Source organism: Heterocephalus glaber, unplaced genomic scaffold (genome assembly GCF_053883595.1).
Source record: "Heterocephalus glaber isolate CG9 unplaced genomic scaffold, H.glaber_assembly_v1.0 deba00001472, whole genome shotgun sequence".
In the NCBI taxonomy this organism is placed as follows: Eukaryota; Metazoa; Chordata; class Mammalia; order Rodentia; family Bathyergidae; genus Heterocephalus; species Heterocephalus glaber.
Window position 1 is genome coordinate 6,157,207 of NW_028258315.1, and position 10,345 is coordinate 6,167,551.

Here is a 10,345-nt window from a genome sequence, read left to right on the forward strand (position 1 = left end):
TGCATGGAACAGATGAATAAGAAATGGAGCAGAGGAGGTGTTCAATGAACACACACTCCTTTTTGTCCTTTACATGGTTCCCTTCTCCTTCTTGCTTCTTTCTCTCTTCTCAGGAGCACTGAATAGTTTTATAAATAGAACTCTAAAGACTGAACTTGCTGACAGCTGGGTTAAAGCTGCCCAAAGGGAGAGGGTATGAATAGCCATATATTGTATGTAAAAGCAAAGAGATTTGCTTTGCTACAAGGCTCGATTTTGCGTTAGGGATGAGACAAAAGATATAGTGGAACTATGAAAGAAGGAACATCCGGAAGGAGGTCTCAGAGGTCCTGAGTTCTAAGGGCCCCAGGGACATCTCAGCCAGTGCCCACTCCTTGATCTCCAGCACACGCTCTGTTGGCTTCTCTCACTGTTGCTGCTTCTTTCAGTTCCTTTGACAGCTCAGCATCCTCACCAACTTCAAATGCTGCAGCTCTGCAATGGCAGCCTCGGGCCCTCTGTGTGTCTCACTCTACATACACATCTTCCATTACCAAACACATTCTGATCACTCCCAGATTTACCTCTCCAGCCCAGACCTCTGCTCTGAGCTCTAGACAGTCCATGCATCTCCCAGATGCACCTTGGCGGAAATGAACCACTGCTATTCCAACACCAAACCTGGTCCTGCTGCAGCTTCTGCTGCCTTGGTCCCTAGTGCCTGATCCAAGACATTGCCTCAGAATCGTCATCCACTCCTGCTATCCTCTATCAATCAATCACCAATCCAGCCTCAAATTCCAGTTGCAAAGCTGCTCACCCCTGGGGCTGCCATGACTTTGACCTTCCACCAGGCATTTGAGCTCCTCAGACTCTCACTGAGTTCTCCTTTCACCTTTCCCTCGTCACTTCCCACTGGAAAGGGATTCTCATTGCTTTGGGGATGAAATTCCATTCCATGTCCATAACACGACTTACAAGGATGTGCATGAGCTTGAGTCCTCCTTCTCAGCTAGCTTCAACCCTAGTTGTCTCTCCTCTATTCCTGGTAATGGACAACTGACATTTGTTGTTGCTACTGGTTATTTATGTATTTATTTATTTGCAGTACTAGGAATCAAACGCAAGGGGTGCTTTATCTCTGAACTACATCCCTAGACATTTTAAATTTTATTTTATTTTTTATTTTGAGACAAGTTCTCACTAAGTTGCCCAGGCTGGCCTCAAATGTGTGATCCTCCTGTCTCAGCCTTTCAAGTAGCTGAGATTACAGGCCACCATGCCTGGCCAATTGCTGTTGTTTTTAATTGTCACACAATAACTGTTCATGTTTACAGGGTACAACATGATGTTGCAATAAAAGTATACATTGTACAATAACCAAATCAAGGTGTTTCCCATAGCCACTGCCTCAAACACCAATTTTTTGTGTTGAGACCACCCAGAATCCTCTGTTCTATCACCAGTATTTCTAATCTCCTGAAAGTCGTCATGCTTTCCCTCACCTCTGAGCCTTGGCAAGGATTGTCCCCATTATGGTTTACAGCTAGGTGTCCCCGAGAGCCTCGTAGGTGGGGTTTGGGAAGGTGACTGAACTGTTGGGGTGGTACAGGTGCCTTGCTGTTAGGAATCAGAGCGGGTCAGAAATACTGGTCCCTGGGCCACGACCAGGAAAGGCATACCTCCCTCCCAGGCCTCTCTTTCTGGTCCTTCGCTATCGTGACGTGAGCAGCTTTCCTCAGCCCAGGCCCTTCCGTCATGACTTTCTGCCTCGGAGCCAGGCAACTATGGACTGAAAATGTGAGTCAAAATAAAATCTCTCCTCCTTTAACCTGTGAGTGTCAAGTATTTTGTCCCAGGGACAGAAAAAAAAAAATGACAAAGACAGTCCCTCTCTTCAAAACCCTCTTTATGCTTTGATAGTCCTTGCTCATCTGCAAAATCTCAGAAACTGCCATGTTTTCTTGTTTTCAAACCTGTTTCCCATATTTCCACATCTCTGAAGTTGGGGTGCCTCAAATTGGGGCGCACCCACTGGAATGGGATGTTGGCCGGTAGCTGTTGGAGTGTAGATGTTCGTCTGTGTCTGAGAACACATCAACAGCGCCAGTGTCAGAGTGCGCAAGATGCAGTTGGCGGGTTAGCAGCAAGTTCTGGAGACAGCGTGGGGGCCCCTGTGACCCCCAGGAAGCAGATGGCTGCGGTGTGGGTGTGGGGGAGGCAGCAGATCAGATCTGCTGAGCAATATTCCCTTCCCCAAGCACGGGTCAAGGAGAGGTTAGCTCCACAAAATTGCACATTTGGCTAAGAGCACGGTGCCAATTGCTTTTACCTCTTTTATGGGTTCTTTTAAGAAATACCATATCATCGATGCTGTTAATGGTGCAGAGAATGATACTATGTGGAAAAGCCAGGGCACCCACAACTCTGCCTTGAAAGCGATCAGACTGGCTCAATATAAAGAAATTCTAGAAATTCCTTAGAAATGTATCCATTGTGTTCATATTTTCTCTCTTAGCTATGTACAAAATAATACTTAACCAGAATCTATGCCAAATGAAATGTGAACTGAATACTCTAAGTCCTAAGAAAGCCTCCTCTCACATTTAATTGGAAGCATTTTTTCTTTCTTGATGGTGCCTACAATAATAGCAGGTGTTACAACTGGTGACATCTTCAGCTTAATGAAGCACAGTAGTTCCTAAGAGCATCCTTCAAAGACACCCTAAATTAGGCCTGGCCATCATTTAATAGGCTTCCTCATATCCCAGTAGCTCCTTACATCACTAGTAATAACGGTACTAAATAGTAAAGTGTCTAATTAGCCATTTAATGTCCATGAGGCTGTAAGCTCAATATGAAAAGGGGCTGTGTCTCTTGTATTCACTGCTTTTTTGTAGAGGATGCTCGAGAGAGTGCAGGTCAGTGGTAGAGAGAGCACTTGATGGCATGCATCAGGCCCCCTGTTCCATCCCCAGCACTGCTGTTTGAATGAATGCACGTTTGATCAGGACTTTCCTCACACACTTTGGAAGGCATAGAAGTAGACAGCTGTGCTCCAATGTCCCATGAAATAACCCAGGCCACACAGTGAGGGAATTGTCCGATGGGGAAGGATCGGAGTGTGTCAGGAGAAGGTTTTAGCTTCTGGGAGGCAGGGAAAATGCCTGCAGGAGCAGCGAGCCTCTGTACTACCAACCCATTGCAGCATGATGGCAGGTTACCGCTGCCTGCTGGGTCTCACAGGTCTGGTCTGCTTGCACCTCAGGACACACTCAGGATTCATCTGGAATCACCCTGTTCCTGTCCTTGGGGGCTGGAGCTTAAGAATGGCAGAAGTCAGTGTGTGAAAATGTGCTATAAACAATACAGCAAACACACAGGCACACACACACCACTAACCTCTTCCCCCTTGAAAACATTTTTGTGTTTAGAAAGGCCTTTCAGCTGATGTTTCTCCAGGTGAGTCAGAGAAATAAGGAAGGGTAAGGAAAGACAGCTGCACATGGTGACTCTTGAACACAGACTCCCTGGCAGGCTGCTCCGGAGCTCCTCCTTGGCTGCTGGGCAGGACCTGGTGGCCTCCACTGGCCTCCTGTCAGCTCTGAGCACCCCTGAGAAGGAAGGTCTGCAATGAATGCCCAGCTCTGGCTGCTGGGAGCTTTCCTTCATGACGCTGCTAAGAAAACCAAGCAGTAAGACTCTTACCATTTTGCGTCTGAGGTAGAGGAGGAGTTCTCCTAAGTGGGCTTTAGAATGGAAGCCGATGGAAGAACACAAGACCATGCTCCGATGTGGAGTCTGTCCTCTGAGATTTGAACCAAACAGGCTCCAGGCCTACCCACCTGTAGAGGGCACCCTGTGCTCTGCCCAGACTCCCTGGGGACAGGAGAATAGGGGATAGGGTGGCCTCACCCTTTTCTCTCACCCTGCCTGGTCCTGTTCCTCCCAGTGGGTCCCGTTTGTGAGTTGCCTCCTGACTTGAGATAACAGCAACTTTTTAGTCCACCTTCTGTATCTGTTAGTTCTGCATCTATGGATGCAACCAAATGTCAACAAAGAAATTCTTTTAAGTTCCAGAAAATTCCAAAAGGCAGAGCTTGCATTTACCACATGCTAGGTACTATGCTGCATACACACTGTTTACCACATCTCAGGCTTCAGTCTTGCTCCAGCATTCATTATTATTTGAGCAGTTTTCACATATCTGTTCATGTACCATGTGGTTATGTTAAGATAGTTGTGTCTGTAATGAACATGCAAAGACATTTTTCTTGTCATTATTCTCTGAACGATACAGTGCAACAACTGTTTACATCGCATTTGCATTGCATGAGTATTATGAGCAATCCAGAGATGATTTAAAGTACATGAGAGGATGGGTGTGAATTAGATGTAAATACTGTGCCTTTCTATATAAGGAACTTGGGCATCTGCAGGATTTGATAACTCCAGGGGGGTCCAGGACCCACTCCCTCTTGGCACAGAAAGAGGCCATGTATTGCACTAGGAGAAGCCAAGAATCCCAAAGATCTCAAATCCTTCTTCAGTTTCCTGCATATCTTCTTCCCACTTCCATAACCTTTGCTACAGTGCAGGGAGCTGGAAGGCATGTGCTCCCAACCCACAGACAAAAATTGAGAACTGAACATTGGACACTCATTTTGCTGAAATCTTCAGCCAGTTCTGCAAATTCATTTTCTCTTTTTTTAAAAATTCAGATGAGTTCTACTCTCTCTAATCCCTAGACCCCAGCTGAGCTCTAACCTCTTTTCCATAGCCAGTGGGTCCATGGCTTTACTGCCCACTTATGATCATATTGGTAACCTTCCTACTCAGTTCCCTTAGAAAGCAAATGCAGCCTGAATTCACTTGGGTTTTAAACAATAGTTTCTCCTTCTGGTTATATGCAAGGATGCCAGTCATAATCACTAGAGCTAGAACTGGCCTTAGAGTTTTTCTCTACAGTTCTCCCATTTCCTTGATAAAAAAAAACACCTGAGGCTCACAGATAGATCTCACGGGATCACAAGATAGGAAGTGGCTAAGCTAGGATTCGACTTTGGCCAATAGGCATTCGATTTTCCCATGTTATAAAGCATAGGTCTCAACCTGAGTGTTTACCTGGAGCAGCAGGTGGCACCCCTGACTGTAGTGGACCAGGTGTGAGCACAATGACATACGTCATGTACATCGTGGGGCTGTGTGAAGCTGGATCCCTCGCTGGCATGAGTGGAGGGAGAGGGAGAGGGAGTGAGAACACATGTGAGTGAGAACATGTGGTATTTGTCTTTCTGTGCCTGGCTTATTTCACTTAACAATATCATCTCCAGGTTCATCCATGTTGCCACAAAGGACAGGATTCCCTTCATCTTAATGACTAAATAGTATTCCATTATGTACCATGTTTTCTTTATTCATTTGCAATGTCTGATATAAAGAAATACTGTCACAAAAGTCACCTCCTAGGGCCACTCCCCTGACTGGTTCTGTACTTTTCTTCTTGCCCCCTCCCCTGCCTTCTCATTCTCTTCTCCACAGCCCCCTAGACTTACCTATCTAAGCCCTCAGGAAAGGACCTCTGGACCCCCTGAGCTGCTGAGCTCCTGCTGCCAGGTCGCTATGATCCTGCCTGCTTTGTTTTCCTTCCAACTCACCTTCACCCAGCAGGTGAGGTCCTTTACCCCCAAGCCTGCTACTGTTCTCATGTTTCTGTTTCAATTTTGACATCACCATCCGGTTAATTACGCATTAAGCCCCATACCTAAATTCACTGGGGTTCAGAGCAGAGCCAACCACAGTCAGCCAAGTGCCTTGGAACAGAGGTATTACCTCAAATAGAATCCATGGCAATGATTTATGCTTTATGTTACTGGGGATGGGAGCAGCCATTTCTTCTGTTGGTCTCAGGAGGACAAAGCAGTCGAGGAGAACATAGTGAAGAGGACATGCCTCTGGTAGCAAGAGAGGAGCTCTGCTTTTCTCTCAGCAAAATTTGGTTGAATTGAACAGTATTAATTGTGTGCTGCATGTCAGGAACTCACCATTACTCACTGACTGTCACATTCTTGAATTTAGACTTGGGGGTAGACTTATTTGTCATGTTTCTCCTGAGTGATGGAAATGATGCCCTTCATAGAGAAGGAACAATTAGGCCCCAAATGGAAGGTGAGAAAGTAAGAGTTTGTAGGGAAAATAATCAGTTTCTTTTGAACACTTTCATTTTGTTAAGGCAAAGTCTTCATAAAGTTCCAGTACTCCCTGAGCCCATTCCTGGGTATTGGTGGGAAGTCCATGCTTCATGTAAGTCAAGGGTGAGCAGAGTTTCCCCAAGGCTGTGACGGTTATGGTGTCAGTACCACGGAGAGTTCCAAAAGCAAAGGGATTTTAAGAATTAAGACTAAGTCTTTGGAATCCACCTTTCATTCTGTGGATAGATTTTTGCTCTAGTTAACGCTCTTAGAGGATGCAAGGTTTATATTTTATTAAGTAAGTTGGAAATTTCCTATGCAGTGATGAATCACGCTTGTAGGAAATATCAAAGGTCCATTCTTCTTTTCAGCATCTGTATTTTCATGGCCCAAAGTGAATTTCTCATCTTTCCCTCCAAGCCTGCTACTCTTCTCATGTTCTTATCTCAGTTTTGAAATCACCATCCAGTTAATTACCCAGGACAAAAGCCTCAGAGTGTGGTCAACACTTTCTTCTCTCTCTTATCCCCCCATCTCCCCAGCTCCTTATACTGTATTCAGGTGTTTGCAGTTTTTCTGAGCTGTATTTCCCAAACTGATGCCTTATTAAATGCAGAAGATATTAATGGAGGCATTATAAGAACAGTAATTTGGGTCAATAAGTTTGGGACTGCATATTATATCCCCCTTACAGAGGTGCTCGAGTATATTAGCATATTAAAGATTCTGAGAAGTTCTGCAATTTAGAAACCTGTTTAACTTTGCCAAAGGCAAAATTTTCCATATATTCTCAACCATATCACATTTCTCAGTATTCCTGTTAGTATTTTGCATAGTAGTAGTTCATTGCTAATTTGAAAAATTCTGTTAAGACTACCCCTGCAGTGTCTCCCAGTCTTAGGTAGTGCCCATGTCTCCTATGATTTTACTCTCACCCAGGCCATTGTGTTAAGACCAGTGTCTGAATTCTCTTGGCTTTTAGTATCTGCCAATTTTAGCCCATTCTTTTCTCTGCATTCTGAGTTATATCCTCTCAAAATACAATTGTGACTAAGTTTTTCCCCTACTCAAAAGTCTTACGTGGTTCTTATACTGTCAGCAAAATAAAGTGTATCTGCTTCCTCTTTGAGTGTTCAAGTCAATGAGAACTGAAAACTGACTTCATTTGTCAACTCCTGAAGAAAGGCCAGGTATCAAATAACTTACAGCAGCTGGAGTGAGAGATATTTCCATAGGATAAACAAGGAGAAAAGACAAGGGCATTCTTGATGTCCAACACAAAAGCATTGGGTTCTTGAAGATTTTCCAATACTGATGAAGGACAACAAACCACAGATTCATGAAGCTCAGAAGATGCCACACTGCTAGGCATATCAGATTCAATAACTGAACACATAACAAAAAAGGGAAATCTTGGGAACAGAAAGAGAACAAAAAGAAACCACCTCTAGCAGAACAAAGGTAAGTATGTTAGTCTTCTGGGAGGAAACCATGAAAGCTGGAGTCAACGGAATGACACTACCTTTCCATACCTAGGAAAAATATCTTTCAAATGTGGAAGAGAAACAAAGAAAGCCAAAACTGACACAATTCATTGCCAGAGGATCTACTTCACAAATGTTAAAGAATGCTCTCAAGGCAAGGGAAATATGACAGCAACTTTCATTTATATGAACAATAATGAGTGCTGTAAATGGAATAATCCAAGGTTAAGCCATTTTATTATTATTTTTAATTGCTTTAAAATAAAGCTGTCTGGCTTACTTTTCTCATTGCTGAGACAAAATACCTCACACCCAAAGTTAAAGGAGGAAAGGTTTGTTTTGGCTCATGGTTTGTATAGGTTTCAGCTCATAGTTGGCTTGCTCCAAGGCAGAGGGGCATCATAGAGGAGAAACAGTTCATGGTGGGCAGGAAACAGAAAGGCAGCAAAGTAGCAAGGAAGCATTTAACAATAGCATCCCTTGTTTGGTCCCTTGTATTCTTTTTTTTTTTATGGTGAAAATAATGTGTATTTAGAATTAGCCAGCTGGACTCAGTTTAGATGATCCCAATTTTGTTGGCAACATCCAAAGCATCATCATCAGGAGCCAGTTGAACGTATGCCTTCTTCTCTCCATCAGGCCTGATTAGGGTATTGACCTTGGCCACACAATGTCACAGAGCTTCTTCACAGCTTGTTTGATCTGGTGCTTGTTGGCCTTGACATCCACAATGAACACCAGTGTGTTGTCCTCTGTCTTCTTCATGGCTGACTCTGTGGTCAGGGGGACTTGATGATTGGCATAGTGGTCAAACTTGTTTCTCCTGGGGGTGCTTTTCTGAGGGTATTTCAGCTGCCGCCGGAGCTGCAGTGTCTTGGGATGCTGGAAGGTGGGTGATGTGTGGATTTTCTTCTTTTTGTGGCTGTGGATGACTTTCAGCACTGCTTTCTTGGCTTTCAAAGCTTTTGCTTTGGCTTCAGCTTTGGGAGGGGCAGGAGCTTCCTTCTTTGCCTTCAGTGCCATCTTGGTCTGTTCCCTTATATTCTACACAAGCCACCTGTCCTTAGAGCAGGATAGTACTCATACCCAGGGTGGCTTTCCCATTATCCACACCCAGAACTATGTCAAATCAATCAGTGGACTAATTTAGTCATCACGCACCCTTATCCAGCATCGCACACTGTAGATCCAGCCTCCTCTGAAAAGTTCCACCTATGGCTGCATGAGGCTCTGGGGGGACATCTAGACACAGCCATAACACTGTCTAAAAATGTTGGTAGAGAATTAGGGAAGGACCATGTGGATCTTATTCTTGCATAAGGCAAAAAATGAGGCAGTAGAGAGATTAAAACTAGATTAAGAAGATAAGTATAGACATGGGACAGTTCCAAGGTCAGAACTTAAGCCTTGAATAATGCAGGGAGCTGGGAGCTCCTAGGACAAGGTCATTTGTGTGAGGACAGGTAGGCTGGTTTGTGGCCAGATGGCCCTGTCCTCCACAGGATTCTCTACTTTTGGACTCCAACCTTTCTGTGTAGCCTTGTTTCTCACTACTTCTCTTCCTTTATCAGCCCAAGGTTTTAGACATGAGGATCCCTTGTTGACCACATGCCTGGCCCATTTTGGGCCCCATGTGTGACTTATATGATTCCCTTCACTTTCATCTCTATCTGTTACATTCCCTTCATCTTTCAATATCCAATCAAAATGATACCTTTTCTAAGAAGTATTCTCAATAGAGTGGATGCATCTGATGTATACAGGCTCAGCAAAGTGTTGTTGAATGCAGCTAAGACAAAGGACCTTTAGTTCATGTGGTACTTATGTTCTCTGCAGTACAGTAAAGACTGAGACTGACTGGATGCAGACACAAGAACTTTTTCTCTGGGGTGTGACTTAAGCACTATCTGCTTTCCAAAAGTCTTTTAGAACCACCAGGAATGTTGTGACCACTCCAGAAAGGGTGTTGGAGTGTGAATCAGGAACCTAGGGAGGTCCCACATGGAGAGAGAGATGGAAAAGGCCGTGGCTGGGCCTCCCCTTCCAACTGCCCGTCTTCTGCACATATGGCCATAGTGGACCTGTGTGTGCTCCTTCCTAGGATGGTGTGAGCTCAGTTGGGCAAGATGAAACCTAGTGAGAATGGCTTGTATTCAGAAAATTTCACTCCACAACAGAAAAACAAGACAAGATGAAGCTACAGTTAACAAAAGTGGCATCTTGGCTTGCTTCCTGTTGCTGTAACAAAATACCTCAGGCTGGGTAAAGAAGACAGATTTGATTTGGCTCTTGGTTTTAGAGGTTGGGAAGCTCCAGGTCATGGTGCTGGCATCTGCTGACTTCTGGTGAGGATGCTTCATTGTGGCACAGAAGCGGAAGGGGAGGTGGTGCATACGTAGGGAGCGTGCGAGAGAGATGCGAAGGTGCCAAGCTTGCTTTATCACAGCTCACTCTCTTGGTAACTAATCCAGCACATGAGACCTAACTCTCCCCTGCTAGGTCTCATCTCTCGAAAGTCCCATGCCATTATATTGGGAACCAATTTCTAGCATACGATCCTTAGGAAGAGAAACCATATCCAAACTATACCGAGAAGGAAACTCCAGTGAAGGCAAGAGCAGTGGCAGGAAAGATTGAGGGCGCAGAATGGATCTTAGTCCTCAGGGATGAATGGGACCCAGTGTAGGCAGA

The 10,345-nt window shown here is 44.6% G+C and overlaps 1 pseudogene; it reads right to left on the reverse strand.

The window, feature by feature from the left end:
* Positions 1-8,173: 8,173 nt before the first annotated feature.
* LOC147826168 (large ribosomal subunit protein uL23 pseudogene) lies at positions 8,174-8,695 on the reverse strand (annotated as a pseudogene).
* Between the last annotated feature and the right edge of the window lie 1,650 nt (positions 8,696-10,345).